At 39.6% G+C, this 25180-nt stretch overlaps 1 long non-coding RNA gene across 1 annotated transcript in view; it reads left to right on the forward strand.

Moving 5' to 3' along the window:
* The window catches only part of LOC102447490 (uncharacterized), a 310387-nt gene that overhangs the window by 192102 nt on the left and 93105 nt on the right, over positions 1–25180 (forward strand). Inside the window, exons 2-3 of the long non-coding RNA XR_331701.4 lie at positions 9497–9584; positions 14924–15014. This is a non-coding gene — a long non-coding RNA (uncharacterized LOC102447490). The remainder of the gene's footprint in view (positions 1–9496; positions 9585–14923; positions 15015–25180) is intronic.

A 25180-nucleotide genomic window follows, 5' to 3' on the forward strand; every position in this document is an offset into this window, starting at 1 on the left:
TTTTTTGCAGACTCTTGAGGGAAAAATATTACAGTATAACCCAAATGCTAACTTGTTTTTTTAATTTCTGAGGGTATATACCAAAAAAAGGTGCTTTGGTTGGCTGGAATTATCTTACTATTTCTAGTCTTTTTCTTCAAATGAGGTGAAAAAAGTGATAAGGTAAAGGAGAAAACTTGACTTCTGTGGGGCAGAAAGTTCTTAGAGAATGTATCAAACTATTTTTGTATTGTTTGTCTTTTAGAGTTTAGAGAGTTCGAATTCTTGAAATAGATATATGCTAATACTCCACGTGTGCAACTCACATTTATGTGATTGGAAACTATAGCTCAAGAAAGAATTTGGGTGTTTGATATGTGTGACAAATACACAGTTTTGAATATTTTGTTTAATGGGACTATGTATAATATCTAAATGTGTGAACATGTTTTGGAAGAAAAGTTGCTATCCCAAGGGAATATTTGACTCTTGAGTGCATTTGAACTCATACTTTATCCTTGCCAGTATAACACACAAGGTTTCTCTGTAAATTAAGATGTATCAAACATTCTTTTTTAGTTAAGCTTTAAAATAGCGGCTTCAAATTTTCAAGATTTTGTTTAATCAAATACACATCGTTATCAGAGTAAAAATATTTCAAAATTCTAGCTGTAATTTATCTATGGACCATTATAATTTAGTTTGCTTAAAAGAGTATAAAATATCATCAGGACAGTGGTCATGTATTTTGTACAGGTTCCTATATGTACTTTTCTCCTTGCCTATCACTTTCTGATTTTTTTAATCTATCACATTTTAAGTGCAATCTTCATAGTATCTAGGTGCCAATTTATTGCCCTTTAAAATATTTTCTTTGAATCCGCTGAATGCTTTTGTTTGCTTGAGATGTGAATGGATTTGCTGGATAGTTAGAGAATAAAAGCCTACTTGTGATCAGTCCTACACAGATATGTATTGCTTATCAGCACTGTTTACAACCTAAGTGGGGATATCTATCCCTGTATATCTGAGATCAGAAGTGGGACCAGTGGGTCTAATTCAAAGCCCATTGAAGACATCTGTGGATTTGAATAGACTTTGCATCAAAGTGTCTAATCATGGGTCTGACTCATTTGAGTGTGAGCAAATAGGAAGGAGAAACAATAAAATATTTTAAAACTGGACAAATTGTTTTATAAGGAAACATCACAATAGGAGCTTTTGGTATGCTTACATTGTATCAGAATGTTGTTGGTATCATTTTGTACCTGTAGGAGGTCTTTTGTTAACACGTTTTGAATAGAAAAGTTAATGCACTTGCACTAAAATGTATATGTACAATATGGACTTGAGATACATGACACATCTGTATAATACACACATTCACTTTGTGAAATATAGCATGGAAAATATTTATGAGTACCATAGGACATGAAGCTCAGTGCCGTCATTTCTAAATGAAAATTATGTGACAGTTCATCTGTATTTAATGCTAACATTGCTTGATCTAGACATAAAGAATTTAGCAGCCATTTATCATAGCATACCGTACTGTTCATTTCCTGATGTACTTGCTTAGGATACATTGGCGTTTTAATCTCAACATGAGCCATGGCCTAATTTTAGATGTTTAATGAAAGGAAAACCCAGAGAGAGACAGATTTTTCACATGGCTATTAGAACTCTACTCCCACAACTTGAATCAGTTGGTCTTTTTAATACATACTCCCAGAAGCCATTGCTTGGTTCCTACACCAGATGCAGGTGTTCCCTTGTGCTGTCAGCCAGGAATGATTAATGAGGATTTGCCCCTACTGAAAGCAGTCTTTGGAGCATTGTTCAGGGCATCTGTGGAACTGTCGGGGGAGACAAGGACACAAGTGAACAACCAATTATTTGGCCATCACTGAGGCAGCATGAAAAAGACATCAAATTGGACAGAGGAGCAAAGCTTTTGTTTTGTGATCATATTTTTAGGTGTTAATAATAGAGGAATTTTACCTGCTTCTTTTTTTCCCTTTGGTCAGGCATAGGTCTAAAGCTAAACAGATTTATTTTTTTTAAAGACTGTGGTTCTTTAAAAGTATAAAAGGGAGAAGAACACGCACACAATTGATTTGTTGGCAGTTGCTTGGTGGGTATAAAGATGTTTTGCTCTGCTAAAAATTCAGTGGGTAGGAGGATCCTTCATGCAGGGAGCTCCTTAATTGCTGGCCATACAAACAGTTAGGAAGACTGGGGCTTTAACAAGTGAGAGCACAGAAAAGTGCTTCATTAGGACTCTGAAACAGAAAAAGAGCAAAGCTGGGAAACATTTCCAAGATTATATTAAGCATTCAGTATGCTTCCTTCTTCTATCAGGAAGAAAATAGTCTTATATTCAGAAGAGTAGAAGGACATTTTATATTTTCAGTGCAATCTGAAAGACGATTAAGTTGATACCTTTATAACTTCTTACGCGTGATCTTCTCAAGACTGTCTTCAGTATTTTAAGAATTAGTGAAGCTATAGAGTGAAAATGAAGTCTTTAAAAAGAAGATAATATTTTATTAGTAGTTAATAACACAAAAATCTGCTTTATATTTTTATTGGTTAATACTTTTTGTCTTTCAAACAAAAGGGTTCAAGTCTTAAAATGAATACAAATATTATCAGAAATATCTCTATGAGAGGAGCTGTTGAGCTAGACATAGAATCAAAGGGTCTAAAATATCTAAATAATTGTCCACAAAGAGAAAATGATACATTTTAGGCACAACATTTTTAATGTGGTAGTGATGTGGCCTATTTTGCACCTGCAAAAAGCATGTGAACAACTGTGTACATGTAAATGCCTTTTCATTTGCTCAAACATTTTTCTACATGTTGTGGTGAGCACACTCTTATATACATCCTTGCTTGTGCAAAATTAGAGGCTGCAGTTGAAAATTTGCCTCATCATATCCAGATGTCAGCCAAGATTCAAACATTTGAAAAATCTGAGTGATCAACTAACATCTATATCCAGGGATGGATATAGGGCAGGGCGAACGGGGCGGCCGCCCTGGGCCCTGCGCTTCAGAAAGCCCCGCGCATGCGCCGTGGCGTCGCTGCGCATGCGCCGTGGCGTCGCTGCGCATGCGCATGGCATCACTGCGCATGCGCCATGGCAAAGGGGGGCCCCCGCGGAATTATACTGCCCGGAGCCCCGCAAAACGGTCATCTGCCCCTGTCTATATTTGCTATTGTGGGATTATTTTTATAGAAGATGCAAAAATGTAAAACATACACAGAAAAAATATTTAGTCCCAACAACTGGATGAAAAAATCGGTAGGCTGAAACAATAAAAAGAGAGAATTTGTATGTTTTTAATAGACGTCTGTCTGAAGCGTTCATATTTTAGGAACACCAACTAGAATCCTAAAGAAAGAAACTCTTCTCCAAAAGAAAATCAGAAGCAGCCATATGAAACTCCATGAAAACATCATCATTACTGTATCAGGTTTGCTCCAATTAACAGCTCTAGAACTGCACACAACACTGCGTAGACCAACAAATCTCTTTCCCTGTGTGATGGGCATTTGCTTCTCTTCTCCAGAGCTAGCTCCTGGAGCCACTCATAGGTCTATCCTGTCCCCTCTTCCATTTGATATCTGTGCTATAAAGTGAGTTTGTTCAAGGTTAATATAGCTATCAGATACATTCAACTCTTTTTCCCTTCTTGTCAGGAGCAGACAATGGCATCATCCAAATACCCCAGTCTCTGAAGAAAGGGGGAAAGTGTTTCAAGGACATGGCAAAAATTATGGTGGCATCTCTGCTGAGGGCATTTACTCTCTGACTGTCAAGGTGATGCACAGTCATTCCTTATCCTGGACTAGCATGTAGCTTCAATGGCCAGAAATGCTGCCTTTGGTAGGTAGAAGGCTGCCTCCTTTGTTCACAGATGTGTACCTTGACACAGTATTTCATGGGTACACTGGATTGGTGCAAAATGCTCCTTATCTTTGAGCTGTGAGTGAAGAGACAGTAGAGATCAGGCTGAGTTTGAATCTTGCCACATACAGACACACTGCATGAGCATTCCCTATGGTAAAGGTTGCCAAATAACCCTGTAGCATTTCTTCTCTGTGTGTGATCCAATCTCATTTGGATAATCATTTTGGGTTCTGTTGTTCATATTTGGTTCTTAGTTGCTATCGGTGTATTATAAATTAATACACACTATGAATAAAGAGTTGTGCAGCATCTTATTCACAATACCTCATTAGTCCTGTGAGAAATAGAGATGTAAAACAAAACCACGAAACAATAAATATGGACACACAGTATGGGATAAAGTTTTATATTTGTGCCAGTAGCCAACTATAGCAGCTATGAACATCAGCTTTGATTTAGTTTTACAAATTCCCCCCAATGGAGAGCAATGATATTACAAAACTCTTACCACTTTATAGAGTGATGAAAACCCCATACCGCTTCGCTAATGTTAGTTCTTATTAAATCTCACAACACCATAGCAAGTAGCATTGTATTTTTTCTCTCACATATGACTTTTCCCCATCCTTCACCAAATAAGTGATCCCTTCCTTATTATGTTAATGATGGTAAGATCTATAATTTACTCAAATACGCTTGTGACACCCCATTTTGTATTCTAAATCATATTGTAGCTCTTTGACTCTTCTTGTTGAAAAAGGGACTCTGACTGATAATTGCTGAATGCTTCATAAATAGCATGGCTGGAGAAATGAAATGCTAGAATTTCTATCAACAGTCTGAAGCACTGAAAAGAGTGACTTAATTATAAGCAGAAACCAAAATGTTATGTTTATTTAAAAAAATCACATAATATAATTTTGTGCAAAACTGGTGTTCATACTGGATTGACAGCACTGGAGACCTAACTCTTCCTTTTTATTCATAAAGTGGGTACTGTCCAAGCATGAGGAGTCTGAACTTATTGACACAGCTGAAGTGGCTGGGTGAGACAGCTGTATACCGGTGCCTACCGTGGGAAATTTGAAATGCCTAACTCTTTCCTTTCAGCGACCCTTTTTATTCCATCCCATTTTTTCCTTTCCTCATAAAACATGTACCTGCTTTCTCTCTCCCATTTGGGGAGAAAAGTGGCATATAATATTTTTAGGATTTTTTGTTTTATATTGGGAAGATAATCCTGTGTTGCCAACCTCAATTATTCAAAAATAGTTAGACCTCCAAAATAATGATTAATTTAAAAATTATGATATTTTAAGACCCTTTTAAGATCTTTTTTCTTTGCCCACTTTTGGTTTTGGAGACTTCAGTGTCATGTTTTGAAAGTTTTTTTCTACAACCATGAAAGATAGGTTTTTATGTGTTTCTTTTTAAAGGCAAGCTGAAGTTCTTTGTGTAACCACATGACTGCAAGAAATAGGTCTTGAAAGGAAACACAAATGAGACTCAGAATATAACAGAAAGTTGGTAACTTTGCTTTTCCCTACTTTAAAGTGCATGTTGGCAACAGTGAGGCTCAAAAATATAAGAGCTGTCTTTGCTGCAGCTTGTGTTGGCAGGATTCATATGTTTAATTCTCTTCTCAGCTGCATAATGGTGCTTTATAATTATGGGCATTACAGTGTGGTTGTTATGTCACTGATGGCCATAACCACACCAAAATTACTCTTAAATTCAGATTTTCTGTAACATTTCTTATAATACCAATAACTTAGAGAAAAAAAAGTACAGATATCAATTAATCAAAAACTGCAAATGAGTTATGTGAAATTCATTCCATCCCTTACTGATAGGTAAAGCTTCGTCTTATACATTTTAGGTGTTAGAACTGTGAAATTTATGTGATCTGTTAAGCTTGATACACTGAAAAAGCCCATATAGACAGTGTAAAAGCCATGCCCTCCTAGTATTTTGTAGCCTTTCCTAAGGCCACATTCATGGTAAAGGATATTACAACACTTATGGTGTTCATTTGTCCCAGTGAAGATTTTTTAAGGCTCTACTTAGCATGTAATCCCTATTTAAAAGCCGATTTTAGTGTGTTTTAGAAGACTGGAAAATTCAGACAATATGCCATGCTCAGATTAGATGCTAGCAAGCAGTATCCAGCACACCTTGGAGAAGCAAGAGGAAATGTAGTACTTCCGGGGAAAAGAAATAGATACAGCATTCACCCTGTGGTATGTCTAGACTACATCCCTCTGTCGCCAGAGGGATGTGAATTAGACATACTGAAATTGCTAATGAAGAGGGGACTTAAATAGCCCGCGCTTTATTAGACTAAAAATGGCCACCGCTTTTTGCCGACGTGGCAGTTTGATGGCAAAAAGCGGCAGTCTAGATGGGGATCGGTCGACAAGGAAAGCCTTTTCCAACCGATCCATTATGCCTCGCGCGACGAGGTTTACAGGATCGGTCGGAAAAGGCTTTCCTTGTCGACCAATCCCCATCTAGACTGCCGCTTTTTGCCAGCAAATTGCCGCGTCGGCCAAAAGCGTTGGCCATTTTTGTTCTAATGAAGCACGAGATATTTAAATCCCTGCTTCATTAGCAATTTCGGTATGCCTGATTTACATCCCTCTGGTGACAGAGGGATGTAGTCTAGACATACCCCTGGGCTATGTCTACACTGGCAGCTTCTTGCGCAAGAATATCTTGTGCAAGTATTCTTGTGCAAGAAGTCTTGCGCAAGCAAAAGTCCACACTGCCATGTTTGAGCTGTGCTTCTGCTCTAAAGCATCCATGGCAGTGTGGACGCTCTCTTGTGCAAGAACGCTCCAATGGCCATTTTAGCCATAGGGCTTTCTTGCGCAAGAAGCCCCTGCTGAGCATCCACACTGCCCTCTTGCGCAAGAGCCACTGAGCAAGAGGGCTTACACCTGTTAAAAAAGAGCATAGCTCTTGTGCAAAAAGCCCTCTCTTACCACACCGTACTGTAAATCTTCTTGTGCAAGAGTGGGTGGGCAGTATAGATGCTCTGCGGATTCTTGCGCAAGAACGGCCGTTCTTGCACAAGAACCCGCCAGTGTAGACATAGCCCTGGTGTATAGATGCAGGGAGGGCATCCCAAAATATCTCTATAGTGATTAGTAGAATAAATACAATACAAAACCACCACTAGTGTATCTCCTTATATTACCACAGATCTTTAATAATGATATAATGACTGAACATAAGAACAGCCATACTGGGTCAGACCAAAGGTCCATCTAGCCCAGTATCCTGTCTGCCAACAGTGGCCAACACCAGATGCCGTAGAGGGAGTGATCACAACATGTAATCCTCACGTGATCCTTCCCCTGTCATTCACCTCCGGAGAAACAGAGGCTAGGGATACCATTCCTACCCATCCTGGCTAATAGCCATTGATGGACCTAACCTCCATGAATCTATCTAGATCTTTTTTGAACCCTGTTAAAGTGCTAGCCTTCACCGCATCCTCTGGCAAGGATTTCCACAGGTTGGCTGTGCGCTGAGTAAAGACAATTTCCGTTTGTTTGTTTTAAACCTGCTGCCTATTAATTTAATTTGGCAACCTCTAATTCTTTTATTGTGGGAATAAGTAAATAGCTTTTCCTTATTCACTTTTTCTACACCAGTCATGATTTTATAGACCTCTATCATATCCCCCTTTAGTCTCCGCTTTTCTAAGCTAAAAGTCCAAGTCTTTTTTAATCTCCCTTCATATGGGACTTGTTCCAAACTCCTAATAATTTTGTTGCCCTTTTCTGAACCTTTTCCAATGCCAGTATATCTTTTATAAGATGAGGTGTCCACATCTGTATGCAGTATTCAAGATGTGCGTGTACCATGGTTTTATATAGTAGCAAGAAGATATTTTTTCTGTCTTATTCTCTATCCCTTTTTTAATGACTCCTAACATTCTATTTGCTTTTTTGACTGCTGCTGCACACTGAGTGGATGTTTTCAGAGAACTATCTACAATGCCTCCAAGATCTCTCTCTTGAGTAATTGTAGCCAAATTAGTCTCCATCATATTATATACATAGTTGGGATTATTTTTTCCAATGTGCATTACTTTACATTTATCAACATTAAATTTAATTTACCATTTCATTGCCCCAATCACTTAGTTTGGTGAGATCTTTTTGAAACTCTTTACAGTCTGCTTTGGTCTTAACTATCTTGAGCAGTTTGATATCATCTACAAATTTTGCCACCTCACTATTTACCTCTTTAGCTAGATCATTTATAAATAAGTTGAATAGGTTTGGTCCCAGGATAGACTCTTGAGGGACCCCACTAGTTACCTCTCTCCACTCGGAAAACGTACCATTTATTTCTGCCCTTTGTTTCCTGTCTTTTAACCAGGTATCAGTCCACAAAAGGACCTTCCCTCTTATCCCATGACAACTTACTTTACTTAAGAGCCTTTGATGAGGGACCTTGTCAAAGGCTTTCTTGTCAAAGGCATGATTTCCCTTTACAGAAACCATGTTGACTTTCCCCCAACAAACTGTATCCATCCATGTGTCTGACAATTGTATTCTTTACTATAGTTTCAACTAATTTGCCCAGTACTGATGTTAGACTGTAATTGCTAGGATCACCTCTAGAGCCCTTTTTCAGTATTGGCATCACGTTAGCTATCTTCCAATCATTAGGTGCGGAAGCCAATTTAAAGGATAGATTACAAACCATAGTTAATAGTTCTACAGTTTCCCATTTGAGTTCTTTTAGAACTCTTGGGTGAATGCCATCTGGTCCTGGTGACTTGTTACTGTTAAGTTTATCGATTTGCTCCAAAACATCCTCTGACAGCTCAATCCGGGACACTTCCTCAGCTTTGTCACCTAAAAAGAATGGCTCAGGTTTGGGAATCTCCCCAATATCCTCAGTCATGAAGACCAAAGCAAATAATTAATTTAGCTTCTCTGCTATGACTTTATTATCTTTGAGTGTTCCTTTAGCATCTCGATCGTCCGAGGGCCCCACACTAGTTGTTTAGCCATCTTCCTGCTTCTGATGTACTTAAAAAACATTTTAATATTACTTATTGACTTTTTGGCTAGCTGTTTTTCAAACTCCTTTTTGGCTTTTCTTATTATATTTTTACACTTAATTTGACAAAGTTTATGGTCCTTTCTATTTTCCTCCCTAGCATTTGACTTCCACTTTTTAAAAGATGTCTTTTTATCTCTCTCTGCTTCTTTTACCTGGTGGCACTTTTTTGGTTCTCTTACTGTGTTTTTTAATTTGGGATATACATTTAAGTTGAGCCTTTGTTATGGTGTCTTTGAAAAGTTTCTATGCAGCTTGCAGAGATTTTACTTTAGTCAAAATCTTTACCTTTTAATTTTTTAAAAATCTTTTAAAATCTTTACCTTTTACTTTACCTTTTAATTTCTGTATCTCAATTTCTGTTCTGTTAATTTTATTATTTTTGTAGCCCCCCTTCCTGAAATTAAATGCCAGTGTTGGGCTGCTGAGATGTTTTCCCGCCACAAGGATGTTAAATTTTATTGTATTATGGTCACTATTTCCAAGTGGTCCAGTTATATTTATCTTTTGAACCAGATCCTGCTCTCCACTTAGGACCAAATCAAGAACAGCCTCTCCCCTTGTGGGTTCCAGAACCAGCTACTCCAAGAAGCAGTCATTTAAGGTATCAAGAAATTTTATCTCTTCCTCCTGTCCTGAGGTGATGTGTACCCAGTTAATATGGGGATAGTTGAAATTCTCCGCTATTATTGAGTTTTTTAATTTGATAGCCTTTCTCATCTCCCTTAGCATTTCATTGTCACTATCAGGCTATGTCTAGACTATATCCTTCTGTCAGCAGAGGGATGTAAATGAAGCACTTCAAAAGTACAAATGAAGCTGGGATTTAAATATCCTGCGCTTCATTTGCATAATCACATAATGGCACGCTTTCGAAAAAGAGTTATTTCGAAATTGAAACTGCAGTCTAGATGCGGTTCTTTCGAAAATTGGGCACTTTTTTGAAAGATCCTGTAAGCCTCAAAAAATGAGGTTTACAGGATCTTTTGAAAAAGTGTCCCGTTTTCAAAAGAACCATATCTAGACTGTGGTTTCAATTTCGAAATTGCGCTTTTTTGAAAGAACACCATTACGTTTTTATGCAAATGAAGTGTGGGATATTTAAATCCCAGCTTCATTTGTACTTTCAAAGTGCTTCATTTACATCCCTCTGCCTACAGAAGGATGTTGTCTAGACACAGCCTCACTGTTCAGATCAGGTGGTTAATAATATATCCCTACTGCTATGTTCCTATTATTGGAGCATGGAATTATTATCCATAGAGATTCTATGGAACATTTAGGCTCATTTAAGATTTTTACTTCATTTGATTCTACATTTTCTTTTACGTATAGTGCCTCTCCCCCACCAGCACAACCTGTTCTGTCCTTCTGATATATTTTGTTCCCTGGTATGATTATGTCCCATTGATTGTCCTCATTCTAACAAGTTTCTGTGATGCCTATTATATCAATATCCTCCTTTAAAACTAGGCACTCTAGTTCACTCATTTTACTATTTAGACTTCTAGCATTTGTGTATAAGCACTTTAATAACTTGGCATATCTGTATTCCATTTCCTGATGTGTTAGACTCATTTTTATTTGATTGTGTCTCATCTGATCTGACTCATACTTCCATCCTCTCTTCCTGACTATAACATAGAGTATCTCTATTAATAGAACCTCTCTGTCCAATCCATGTGCTCGTCCACACCTGTCAGCTTTCCCCCAGCCCTTAGTTTAAAAACTGCTCTACAACCTTTTTAATGTTAAGTGCCAGCAGTCTGGTTCCATTCTGGTTTAGGTGGAGCCCATCCTTCCTGTATAGATTAGTAAGGCATTTGATACAGTACCACATGGGGAATTATTGGTTAAATTGGAAAAGATAGGGATTAATATGAAAGTTGAGAGGTAGATAAGCAACTGGTTAAAGGGGAGACTACAGCAGGTCATATTGAAAGGTGAACTGTCAGGTTGGAGGAAGGTTACTAGCGGAGTTCCTCAGGGATCAGTTTTGGGGCCAATTTTATTTAATCTTTTTATTGCTGATCTTGGCACCAAAAGTGGAAGTGTTCTAATAAAATTTGTGGATGACAAAGTTGGGAGCTATTGCCAATTCAGAAAAGGATCGGGATATCATACAGGAAGACCTGGATGATCTTGTAAATTGGGCTGTGTCCAGACTCAGGGGTTTTTTCGGGAAAAGTAGCCTTTTTCCGAAAAAACTTCCCCTGCGTCCAGACTCAAGCCGCGTTCTTTCGAAATTAAATCGAAAGAACGCGGCTTTTCTTTCGATGGCGGTAAACCTCATTTCACGAGGAAGAACGCCTTCTTTCGAAAGTTCCTCTTTCGAAAGAAGGCGTTCTTCAATGTAAATAGGGCTTTTTCGAAAGAGAGCATCCAGACTCACTGGATGCTTTCTTTCGAAAAAGCAAGCCGCTTTTTCGAAAGTTCAACGTGCAGTCTAGACGCTCTCTTTTGAAAGAGGCTCTTTCAAAAGTATCTTTCGAAAGAGCCTCTTTCGAAAGAGGCTTGCAGTCTAGACATAGCCATGGAGTGATAGCAATAGGATGAAATTTAATAGTGAGAAGTGTAAGGTTATGCATTTAGGGATAAATAACAAGAATTCTAGTTATAAGCTGGGGACTCATCAGTTGGAAGTAACGGAGGAGGAGAAGGACCTCGGAGTCCTGGTTGATTATAGAATGACTATGAGCTGCCATTGTGACATGGCCATGAAAAAGGCTAATACGATCTTGGGATGTATTAGGCGAGGTATTTCCAGTAGGGATAAGGAGGTGTGAGTACCATTATACAAGGCATTGGTGAGACCCCATTTGGAATACTGTGTGCAGTTCTGGTCTCCCATGTATAAGAAGGATGAATTCAAACTGGAACAGGTACAAAGAAGGGCCACTAGGATGATCCGAGGAATGGAAAACCTGTCTTATGAAAGGAGACTCAAGGAGCTTGGCTTGTTTACTTTAACCAAAAGAAGGCTGAGGGGGGACATGATTGCACTTTTTAAATATATTAGAGGGATAAATACCAGGGCGGGAGAGGAATTATTTAAGTTTAATACCAATGTGGACACAAGAACAAATGGATATAAGCTGGCTAGTAGGAAGTTTAGACTTGAGATTAGACGAAGGTTTCTAACCATTAGAGGAGTGAGGTTCTGGAACGGCCTTCCAAGGGAAGTAGTGGGGGCAAAAGATCTATCTGGTTTCAAGATTAAACTAGATGGGTTTATGAAGGGGATGGTTTGATGAGATAACATGATCTTGGTAGCTAATTGACCATTCATTATCAGTGGGAAATAGGTCAATGGAGGGATGATAGGAGTTACTATAGAGAACTTTCTGGGTGTCTGGCTGATGAGTCTTGCCCACATGCTCAGGGTTTAGCTGATCGCCATATTTGGGGTCGGGAAGGAATTTTTCTCCAGGGTAGATTGGCAGAGGCCCTGGAGGTTTTTCGCCTTCTTCTGTAGCATGGGGTACAGATCACAGCTGGAGGATTCTCTGCATCTTGAGGTCTTCAAAGTATTTGAAGGCTTCTATATGTGAGATATAGGTGAGAGGATTATTCTAGGAGGGGTGGGTGAGATTTTGTGGCCTGCACTGTGCAGGGGGTCAGACTAGATGATCATAATGGTCCCTTCTGACCTTAAAGTCTATGAGTCTATGAGATTCCCCATATCCAAAAAGTTTCCCCAGTTCCTAATAAATCTAAACCCCTCCTCTCTAAACCATCATCTCATCCATGCATTGAGACTCTGAAACTCTGCCTGCCTGCCTGGCCCAGTGCGTGGAACTGGAAGCATTTCAGAGAATGCTACCATAGAGGTCCTAGATTTTAATCTCTTTCCTACCATCCTAAATTTTGCCTGCAGAACCTCTTTCCTGTCCTTCCCTATGTCATTGGTACCTATATGTATCACGACCACCGGCTCCTCCCCAGCACTGCACATAAGTCTATCTAGATGTCTCGAGAGATCCGCAACCTTCACACCAGGCAGCCAAGTCACCATACGATTCTCCTGGTCATCACAAACCCAGCTAGGTTTCTAATGATCAAATCCTCTATTACTAATACCTGCCTTTTCCTAACAACTGGAGTTCTCTCCCCTGGAGATGTGTCCTCAGTGCAAGAAGATACCATAACAGCCTCTGGAAATAGGGTCCCAACTATGGGATCATTTCCCTCTGCTCCAGTTGAATATTTTCCTTCCCTGAGCCTTTCATCCTCCTTAACAGCACAGGGTCTGTCTGACCAGAGGTGGGACAGTTCTACAGTGTCCCGGAAAGCCTCATCTATGTACCTCTCTGCCTCCCTTTGCTCCTTCAATTCAGCTACCCTAGTCTCCAAAGCCCGTATGCGATCTCTGAGGGCCAGGAGCTCCTTGCACCAAATGCACACATACGCCACCCACCCACAGAGCAGGTAATACATGCTACTTTGAATGTAATAAACAGGATAGCCCCCCACTCCCTGACTGGGCTTCTGCCTACATTCTCTCCTACAGCTACTTAGGTTATTGATAGGGTTTTTATTTAAATCACAAAGTTTTGTTTTTAGTTTAGTTTAAAAGTTTTAAAGAATAGCAGTCGTATCTCACCCCCTTCCAACTCCCTCTTGAAACTCCCTGCTCGCTGCCCCTGCTCGCAAAGCTCTCTGGTTGCTTACTCACGGGGTTTATAAAGCCCTGGCCCTCCTGATAGCCCCCTTCCCTGGCTAAAGGCTCAACTAATGAGTGGAGGGTTCTAGATTTCAGCTCCTCATTTAGAAACTCACAGCTTCCAACTGCTGGCCACAGCACAGGGTCCTTCAAACAAACAGCTCAGCACTTGAATCAGCAAACAAACAGACAGACAGACAGACACAAGCTCAGCACACAGTTTCTTTCAGGCAACTAGCAAGTTACCCCCAAACACAAACACTACAGACAGCTACTTACTTCAAGGTTCCTTATTTGCTCCTCCTTCACTTGGAGAACTCCTTCTCAAAACTCGCTCTTAGCTGCCTCTGTTCTCAAAGCTGCCTCTGTTCTCAAATATTACATATTCAGTATGTTTTATATATGAGAAATCTTCTTCTCTTGTGTCCTGAAAGATATTTAGTGCCAAAAATATTTGGGAGAGTAGTTTGTGAACTTTGCATTACTGCACATCACAAAGCAGTCAAGAGAAAGTTTAAAAAAAACCATTTTATTAAATGACTATTAAAATCCTGTTCATTTGAATATATCCAGACCTACTTTCACACTCTCATGTGGAAGTGTGTGAACTTGTATTGCCTAATTTCAAATCCATTTTAACTTAGTGGTTTTGAAATTTAACTTAAATGTTCATTTCACTCAGCAGGGATCGAAAAGAAGGAGCAGACTGAGGGCAGAGAGAAAATATCCAATGCAAAATAGCATTAAAAAAGAAGCAGAGGAAAAAAAATTAACAAAGTCAGGGCTGAATCCACAACTTATGGAACCCCAGGCACAGCATCACACACTCCCTCCTGCCTACAGCTGACCTTCTTGTTGCACACAGTTTTAGAGAGGTATTGGAACCCCTAAAGTACCGCTGTCCCTAAGCACATGCCTACTGTGCCAAATTGGAAATCTTGCCCTGGGTGCAGTGTGTAATACGTATATACCCAATGCAGAATAACTATTTCTTTCTCAATACCCATTACATTCTGTAGCACAGAGGTTTCCCTTTAGCTAGAAAATCATGTTTGTTTGTTTATCTTTTAATTGAATCACCCATGGAAGGAAAAAAATAGGGGATTAATTTACAGAAGAAAATGGATCACATGGCTGAATCAGTTACTTGAACCCAAAGATTAACTTGAGAGGGTCACAGAACTTTGAGCTCCATGAAGAGCATCTGCTCTAGTACATAATGTAACTGCAGTGGATAGAGTGTTCACTATATAATGTATGCTGATAATTTGTGTTTCTAGCTAACATCTTCATCCTGCACCCTGCAACATCTTCTGAGTTGTGAAGAGTCATCACTTCTTAGTCTGAACTAATGGCCCTGCATTATACATGGTAGGTACAGGGGGTTAAAGTTAATTCTAATCTTGTAAAATTGTTGATTTTAGGGAGCATTCAGTATCCTGCCATTTGAGAGTCTTTGGTAGGAAGGGATATTAGTATAATGAGCGTTATCTGCAACATCAGTGTTAAGTGCTTGGGGTATAAACAAAAGGCATACTTAATCCTGCTCCAGTAATCAGCATTCTTAGCAGATAGATGACTTGTATGTATATGGCTTTCCAACAGTTTATTCCAAAAGTAAAACATTTAACGTTGCAACAGGACACGTGAGTGATATGAAGTGATCCACTTTGCTCCCTTATTTTCGGCTAGCTAAATCTGTCTAGCTCCTCAGTTCAATCAAGTCCACTTAGAGGTCAAGTTTATTTACCTTGCCAGACAAACTAGTTCAATATCTTCCGTCGCTATCACAGATTGAAGATCAAATCTTTTATTAGCTTTACCCAAACTAAGAGAGACATTATTCCTTGTGATGAGTCGTTGGTGGGAAACAATACATCTCATTATAATATCCCATGATTTAGCTCCATCTCTCTCTACAGGTATTATGAATGCTGAGAAATTTGCTTATTCTTTTTGGTATTTTGATTCTTAAGAAATGTTAACACTTTTTTCTGACAGCCATAAAGCCAAATTCCATCTTCATGTAATTGAGGATAGAACTGGGTCCCAAATGAACTTCACACCTAATCTGCATATTCAGTATATTCAGCCGGTATGTCATCTTCATGGCATGCTCTAGCACAGATTGCTGGCAAAGTTTTAGTTACTTTCCACTAGAATTGGTTGGGAACTTTTCATCGAAATATTTTCCTGTCAGAAAAAGCCAAAATGGAAACGCTTTTGCAGAAGCATATTTGTTTTGGTGAAATTTTGGTGAGGAACTTCTGGTCAGAGTGAAAGACCAACCTTAGGATAGCCAGTGGCCCAATGGCTGTGGTGCATTACTTAGGCCTTACCCTCGAGTAAAGGGCATGCTTAGAGAGTGACTTTACCCTCGAGTACAGGGCAATCTTAGAGACCAACCTATTGCCCAATGGTTGGTGCACTCCCATGAGATGTGGGAGACCCAGGATCAAGGTTTCTGCTCTGCCTCAGTGTCACTCTGGCTTAATAACTAATTATTATATATATATGAAAGGAAATGGTTTTGACAGGAGGTGGACACTTGCCTAGGATACAGGAGATCCAGTTTCAGCTCCTTACATTGAATCAGGCAGAGCAGTGACTTGGAAAAGGGATTCCTATAGCCTATGGGGTTAATCTTGTCCCAAGGTGTAGTTTTGTCATTGTATAGTAATGACAAAATAGAATTCTTGTTTTCTGACCAGTCATCCTTCCCATCAGTCTGCTTGCACGAAATGGGCATATACCTGTCAGATCCTGCCCTCTGGGGATTCCCTTTGTGACTGAATAATTCCTTGGTAGTATAGGGTTGCAAAAACACCCTTCTTGGCTTACGGTAGAAAGTGCATGGCTGGGATATTTGTTGCATCCAGCTGATCTCCAGCTATCATTCTAGCCCATGGGGTTGGGGTGGCGCCATGAACAGCTGTTGTGTTTTGTGCTGAGGACTGAGTGGGTGCCAAGCAGCCACAGGGAGTGGAAAGTGACTTAGTCATATTTCTCTCCTCCTTTGCGCTACATCAAGCACAGCTCAGCCAGACCAGACAATCTGGTCCTCTAATTTTATTTTATTAAAGGTTTTAATTAAATTTAATTTTAGAGGTTTTACCAAGCCTCAGCTTTCTTAATTAGCCTCGGCTTTCCAAGGCTGATATAATTTGGGATCCCAGATTCAACCATTGCTGAAATCCACAGCCATTCTTTATTGTGATTTCTGTAATTCCCTCTATGGCCTCCTCAGGTCTTTGCTCCGCAGTTGCACAGATTCTGAGCTCCTTGATCCAATAGCTGCATTGGCCTGCTTTTCTGTTCTTGGTGCTCTTCTAATTCCCCCAGAAGCAGTGAAAGCACTGGCAATACAGGGATTACAATTTAGACATAAGGGAATGAGCAGAGGGCATGTGAGTGTGGCTCCAAATACAGTCACTTTAACTCCTTTAATATCAAGGAGCTTCTCTCTGTGTTTGTTTCTTTCTAGTATAGTGGGTTTTTTGGGAGGCGGGGGGAGAAATTAGGAGATTTTGAGTTATGTAAAGTCTGGTAACAGCAATTCTCACTTTATACACACAAACCGTCTTTATCCCACTCCACACTGCTTTTAATTCTCCTTATTTCTCCATGCAATTATGGCCCCTGATGGCAAAAGAGTTTGGTTTGCAGCATCCACTGTCTAGAATGGCCATCATATTCTGTTGCTATTGCAGGAGTCATGAGATGGTGGTGTTACACATGGTCTGAAACGCTCTTTTACTAAGTATGTTAGTCTTTGAAGCAATGCATGAGAATAGTTTTAGTGATGTAATTTTTTCTTGGGGGCACTGTGGGAGTAAGAGAGGCAGTTTTCTCTATGCCTTAATCTCTCTAACCAGTACAGTGTGGTGGCAGAGTTGATCCCTAGAAACTGGGCACTGGGTTTGCATGAGATCCCTGCATGCTGTTGTGACCATTTATGTTAGAGGACTAGTGCATCTCATACAAATTGCAGTAAGAATGCACCAAGGTGACTGATTCAATGCTTACCAGTCCCCATCTAATTTGCTGCTTTGCAGCGGAGTGAAAACACACCTCACCTTATCAACTCTTTTATTCTATTTTCAAACTGAATCTCAAATTTAATACTTCCACCCTTGACTTTATCCTTTACTTTATTTCTAACTTTACTGTTGGTTTTTCTCTGTTATTATTTAACTCTGTAGAAAATTGTGGAATGCAGGATGAAATGTATTTATATTATATTACAGTTTCTTAGCTCTGACAATAGCAGGGTAGCCACAATTTTCACTTTTTTTTATAACTCAGAGCTCCTGTGATGTTTCATGATTAAAGTAAAAAAAGCTGACACAAGAGTACACTCTAATTATTTTTGTTATTTTAAAATTCAAACTGACGTTGCCTGAACAACTTTGCTTAGGTAAGTACTAGCCCAGTATCCTGTCTTCAGACAGTGGCCAATGATAGGTGCCCCCAGGGTGAGTGAACAAAAACAGGCAATCATCGAGTGATCCCCTCCCCTGGCACACATTCCCAGTTTCTGACAAACAGAGGCTAGGGACACCATTCCTACCCATCCTTACTAATAGCCATTTATGGACATATCATCCATGAATTTATCTAGCTCTTTTTTGAACCCTGTTAAAGTCCAGGCCTTCGCAACATCCTCAGGGAAGAAGTTCTACAGATTGACTGTATGTTGCATGTAGTAGTACTTATTTTTGTTTGTTTTAAACCTGCTACCTATTAATTTCATTTGGTGACCCTTAGTTCTTATGGATGGGAACAAGTAAACAACTTTTACTTATTCACTTTCTCTACACCATTCATGATTTTATAGACCTCTATCATATGCCCCCTTGCCCGTGCCAAATGTTCAATATCACAAGTCAGTTACCCCAAGATCTTTTAAGAACAAATCTTTTTAGGCTTTTTCTTTGCCTTCTGATTTTTTTTGAGCCTCTAAAATTTCCTTCAGATAACATTTTCTAGCTTTCTGCCATAACTATGAAAGTTAGAACCCCCTTTTAAATTATTTTTTAAAAATCCCCATACAATCATTTGACTCCAGGTGCTGGAGCTTTAAGCAAAACAGAAAATATCATAAGACTTGTGGTAAACTCATAAGAGACAGCTACACTGTAAAATGAATATATTTTTAGCTTATTATAATGCAATTTGCCAGCTGTTAAAAAGGAGGAGAGCTAACCCTAGTTAGCCAGCCAGCGCTCCATAGACCACCAGTGGTCCATAGCCCACAGTTGTAGAACTGATAATCCAAAATTAAAAGAGAGAGAGGGAAGAGCCTATAAAGCCTATATCCAGAGGAAGATTATACATGCTCAGTCATAGTATTTCCACCAGTCAAAATACGTTTTACTGGGTTTTTAATAAACATTTTACACTATAGTTCCTAAAAATGTGTGACTATAAATGATCTGCTTCAGCAGAGCTATTTGGGAAGTTTCTGTGGTACATGATCACATTATACTTTAACCATGTCTACCAATCATTTATCTTATTCACTCTTATTTTGATCTTGCTAACATTTTCCCATCAATAATAAACTTAAGAACCTATAGAAGTGTTCATTGTGCAGTCTCTTGATACTCCAGAAAAGCATTCTTTTAAAATATTATTCTTTTAGTGACTGAAAAAATTCTAATAAGATTCCATTTATATGAACCTCATATTTAAAGGATAGAATTTTTATGGAATGGACTGAAGTTATTAACCACACAGCTATGTTGTGACTGAGGGATATGTGACATTATGAGGGATGAATTGGAGTTGCCATTTAGGTTTATAGGTATTTGAGATGTTTTCCATTGCTTCTTTTGTATTGTCTTTCTACCTTGTTTCTTTGAATTACTTTTTTTAAATAAGTGTTGTTATTGTTACTTCATGATTTTGAATCATGAGATTTTTTTTTAAAAAGTATGGGAAAAATGCAATTCAAGCTCCAGTTGCTAGACCCATTTTACATGCCTCTTCACTGATAATAAAGTAGTATAGGTTTACTTACTATTGTAGGAGACAAGAGCTAGGCTTGTGGGAAATGGGGGAGTCTCAGCTTTGTTACTGACATCTTGTGTAACCTGGGCCAAAACTCTTCTGGTAAAATCCTGGCTCCACTGAAGTCAATGAGAATTTCACCACTGATTTCATTGGGGCCAGGATATCCTGTTTTATGCCTCAGTGTTCAGCAGAAAGGTGGATAATATTCTTTCTTTCTCTCTCTCTCTCTCTCTCTCTCTCTCTCTCTCTGATCCTGTGAAGTTAAATTAATTAGTAATGTATTTTAGGATCCTCAGAGGTGCAATAGAAACTGAAAGTACTATTTATTTATTTATATATTATGTAATTGGAAGCTAGCAAGGCATAACAGCAATGATAAAAGAAATCCATATTGCATTGTCATTTCTGCACAATTGCAAACCCTTTCTTCTACTTCTACTCAAGAGTGTTGTAATCGATGAAAAACACAGGCTAATCATAATGCTATCAAGCTAATTTACTCGCTGCTGTGTCACCACACGAGTTCATAACTGTCATTTTTTCTGTTATGTGTTCACAAATATTTTGTTATAACCCCTTTTATTGCAAAACAAACTTCACATACTGTGTTTATGGAAATAAACTTCCCCTGCTCTGTGAGGAACATAGACTTAAGAGTAAAAGGGACATCCTGGATCATCGAGTGCAGTCCCTTGTTATCATAGGCAACCTCATCACTCATAATGATTGTTCCTATATTTATCAAACACCATCTTAAAACTAGTTAGGTTGTTTGTCCCCACTACGGCTGTCAAATGCTTCACTGCAGTCTAGAAAGATTAGAAATGCCTCATGTCCTTTTTGAACGGTCGCCTCTGAGGTGGAAAGCAGCAGTTTTACAGTATAGAAAGAAATTACCTTGATTCAGAGGAGAGTCATTTTTTGCACACTGATTTACTTTCCTTTATTTGTAGTTTTAAAAAGCAGACATTCAAGTAGCAGGGAAGCATCAAGATACAATGGTTTGGAACTGAAGCAGCAATTAGAAGGTTTGAGTTCTAGTCCTGGTTCTGTTAGTGGTTTGCTTTGCTACACTGGTTAAATAATTTAATTGCTCTGTACTTCAGTTCTCCATTTGAAAAATGGAGATAATGTTATTTATCTTATTTTGTTATCGTCAATATTCAGAAATCCACTATTCTTTTTATTCTTCATTTCCAGGCATCTTGGTCTGAGAGCTCTTGTCCTTCAGAGGTCACTTAAGCAGTCTCATCTACCTTCTGCTAAATATGTTACTCAAACTTTGACTTCTGACTCCAGCCTCATTCACTTATGGAGTTACAGTTAGGGCCTGACTTTTAAATATTTTTTTCCATATGTAAAGTTCATATTAAGTTCCAAACAAATTTTGGTTGTATAAATAACATAGAACTGGACATCACTCTATAGCAGTGGTTCTCAAACTTTTTGGCCCATGGTCCACCCTGCTCAATGCAGAAATTTTTGCAGGCCACCAGCCAACCATCCAAAATGACATAATGAGTGCAGGAGGGGTTGGGAAAATGGGATCCTCCTGAGAGGTAGGGTGCAGAAGTGGGCTGAGGGTGAGGTTCTGTGTGGCAGGTAGGGGGTAGGAATGGGCTAAAGAATCTAGGTGGGATATGGGTGCAGGAATAGGCTGAGAGTGGGGAAGTTTGGATGGGCAGTTGGGTGCAAGAGCGGGATCTGGCCAAGCGGTTGGTTACAGAAGTGGGCTGTGGGTGAGGAGTGAGGAGAGGGTGCAGGAGCAGGTTGGAGGTCGGGGACAAGCTCAGTGGAAGGGGATGCATGAGTGTATGGGGATGCAGAGCCTGGGCATGAGGAGGATGGGGGGGGGACTAACTTGGAACTGTGCCTCCTGCTGCTTCCTGGCATCACCACCTGCTGCTTCCATTGGCCAATGGGAACAGCGAAGAAAGCTTCCAGATGAGTGGTTTCCTAGACTGCTGTTGAGCCACTTCCTTCCCGCACAAGCTGGATCTGGCCTGCAAAGCTCACTTCCTTCCCTCCCCCCCTCCTCCCGCAGAAGGGGGCCACAGCTGGAGCACCAGATACAAGGGGAGGGGGCGAGCCCTGAGCACACAGCCCACCTGTCAGATGGTCATGAATCACTGCTCTATAGCATGAAGCTATTCAGCCACAAGGATAGTTTGTGAGAATGTACAGCTTCTGTTTTCTGCTTATCACAGTGTCAATGTAGGAAAATGGTAGGGAAAATGTATGCCATTTCCTCCCATAAGAAGATCACCACTTCATAGATTTTATTTCACTTCTCAAACCAACCTATGTGCTTTGTAATATTTTCTAATATTTCACTGCTTCCCTACAGGCTGTGGTACTGATGTAAAACATGATCCACTAAGGTGGTATCACAGATAAAAGATTGAGTCAGCTGAATAGATGCTTTGCAAGCATCTAATTTTTCCACAGTTATTAGGCTATGTCTAGACTACATGGCTCCATCGACGGATCCATGTAAAATAGTTTATTCGGCATAGGCAAAGAAGCAGGCATTTAAATAATCCCCATTTCATTAAAATAAACATGGCTGCCGCACTGTGCCGATGATCAGCTGATCCAACACAGCGGGGCAGTCTAGATGAGCCGCGGTCGACAAGGAAAGCCTTTGCCGACTGCTCCGGTATGCCTCGTGAAATGAGGTTTACCAGAGCAGTTGACAAAGGCTTTCCTTGTCGACCGCGTTACGTCTAGACTGCCCCACGGTGCCAGATCAGCTGATTGTCGGCACAGTGTGGCAGCCATGTTTATTTAATGAATCAGGGATTATTTAAATCCCGCTTCTTTGCCTATGCCAAATAAATTATTTTACATGGCTCCGTCGACGGAGCCATGTAGTCTTGACATAGCCTTAATGTGCATATTTGCTTTGAGATTTTAAAAAAATATTACTGTCTCACAAGTCCCAGTCCAACTCCAATTCAATTTAGTGCAAAAACTTCTGGATCTAAATGCATGAGCCTCTATTGCCAGAGCTAAAGGACCTAGAGTACAAGTTGCGGGGAGGGTAATAGCCTAATTTGACCAATGTCTATTGGTGAGACAAGCTTTCAAGTGACACAGAGCTCTTCTTCAGGTCTGGAAACTTACTCAAAGTGTCACAGCTAAATACGCTATCAGACAGATAGTGCAGCATAAGTAATTCACATATATTCTAAGTAACCATTCAAGGTGAAGTAGCCATTAACACCTTGGTAATCATAGGACATAAAGAGGGATTAGTAGCTTACAGATTGTTATAATTAATCATAAATCCAGTGTCTTTATTAAGACTATAATTTTTAGTGTCTAGTAAAGTAATGAATTTAAGCTCCCAGACTGATCTTTTGAAAGCGTTCTGCAAGTTTCCTTTGAGGATGATGACTGATTATCAGATGTAGAGTGATTGCTCTGTGAAAAGTGTTCACCCATAGATGATAGGGTATTTTGTCTTTCATCATATTTCAGTGAGAGCTCATTGGAGAGTGTGGTGATTGTCTCATGTCTCTCATATAGCTTTTACTAGGGTACTTCTTGCACTCGATACATGCTGTTGTAGGCACATGCAGGACCCTGGATCTACAATGGGCAGTATTGATCATTGTAGCAGTAGAGAATTGGCAGTGAGTTTTGCATCTGTTATTGTGAGAGGATGTGGTGCTTCTTAAATTGATGTGTCCTGATTTGTGGGGAGCGTGCCTCTGATGATGAACTTGGAGAGGTAGGGGGCTGGTTTGAAGGCAGGAATAGGGGTTCATGAGAGACATCTTTCAAGATGGGGCCCTCACTGAGCATGGATTGTAGTTGCTTGATACGTTGTGTGGGTCCCAACGTGAAATGTAGGTGACATCTAGGGGAGTGTGATCAAATGGAGTTTTATTTCTGTATTGATGGAGGTTTTCTTGGGATGTTTGGGTAACCTGATCAATGATGTAATCTACTTCTCTGGTGGAGAGTCCTTGTCTGGTGAAGGTGATTTTGAGTGTGTTAAGCATTGGAGCATATTCTGTGGTAGCTGAGTGACTTGCCTTATATAACAGGTCTCTTGGTGTACTTGCAGTGGTTACTGCATCTATGCAGGTAGATGTGGTGGTCCATGGGTTTTTTTTGTATATAGTTGTCTATTCTATTTTTTAAGTTGGGCATTTTGTCCAGGAAAGTGATGCTGGGAATGAGGATGTTCCAGAAAGTGTTTAATGGATGAGTAGGGCTTGCTGAAATTGTGGTGGAAATCTATGAGGGAATATAGGTTGTCTGTTCAGATGATGAAAATATCATTGATGTATATCTCTGGTTTTCATGGTGCATTTGTCCAGAAGTTATAACTTTGCTAAATACTAAACGTCATGACCTTAATAAAGACACTGGATTTATGTCTTACTACAACAATCTGTAATCAACTACCTCTTCTTTATGGCCTATGACTAGGGGAGTGTTAGTGGGTCACTTCATCTTGAATGGTCCTTTGGAATATATGCTAATGACTTATGCTAAGATATCTGTCCAATCCTGTACTTAGCTATGATATTCTTAGTACCTTTCTGAGATCTGAAGAGCTCTATTTAGTTTGAAAGCTTGTCTCTTTCACCAACAGAAATTGGTCCACTGAAAGATATTACTTCACAGTTCGCTGACTGCTGATATTTTGGCATAATTGTTTGTTGATCATAAGTGAATTTCTGCATTAAGACCCCAACCCAACTTGGGTTTGCATTTATGAGAGCTATGCCTTCCATCTCACACAGCTACTAAACGGCTGCAGGTCTTCTGCCACCTTTAAAGGTGGGTGTGAATTTTGTAAGGGCAATACATCCTTTCCCCCCAACATGCTGCCCAGTGCAGATAAACTGGTGCAAAGGGCAATGTAATCTGGTCCACAGAGCAATAGCAGATTACTTTCCTCCTTCAGTGACGGAAGAACCAGGATATGAATTGTGACTCTGAATTCTGAAGTTTGCTATTCTCTGCCCCTTACTCAAGGCAGATTGTTAATTGAAAATCTAGCCCTAAATTATTAGAAGTCCAATTTAAAATGTAGTCTTTAAAATAGGAAGTGAATTTAAAATGGCCAGAGGGCCACATTATAAAGCACTGCTAAAAAGCAGCAGGGAAAAAAGGGAAGTTCTTAAAATTATTATCTTTTACTCTTCCCATTTCAACTTTCATCTTTTACTTTCTTCTTCTCCTTCTCTCTACATTCCCATCACTTTCTCTCTTTTCTGTCTCTGGCTGGAATCTCCTCTCCCATAGTAAACTTTAACTAAAAAACAGATTGGACATGTCTCAGCTGAGTACTACTGGGTTGCTATGTCTCAGGGGTTGCACAGGGAAGCTGTAGCTTCCCCTTTCTACCCTGCTATGGCACTCAGCAGTGCCTAAGCAGTAGTTAAGCATGCTTTATAGTTAAAGTGTACTGTGAGATGTGGAAGGAAAGGGTGCCCTATGAATGGATGCTTGTAGCAAATGCCTACATTTCCAGCTGTGAAATTCAGATTAAAGGCACTAAT

This window comes from Pelodiscus sinensis, chromosome 3, assembly GCF_049634645.1.
Source record: "Pelodiscus sinensis isolate JC-2024 chromosome 3, ASM4963464v1, whole genome shotgun sequence".
Lineage (NCBI taxonomy): Eukaryota > Metazoa > Chordata > Testudines > Trionychidae > Pelodiscus > Pelodiscus sinensis.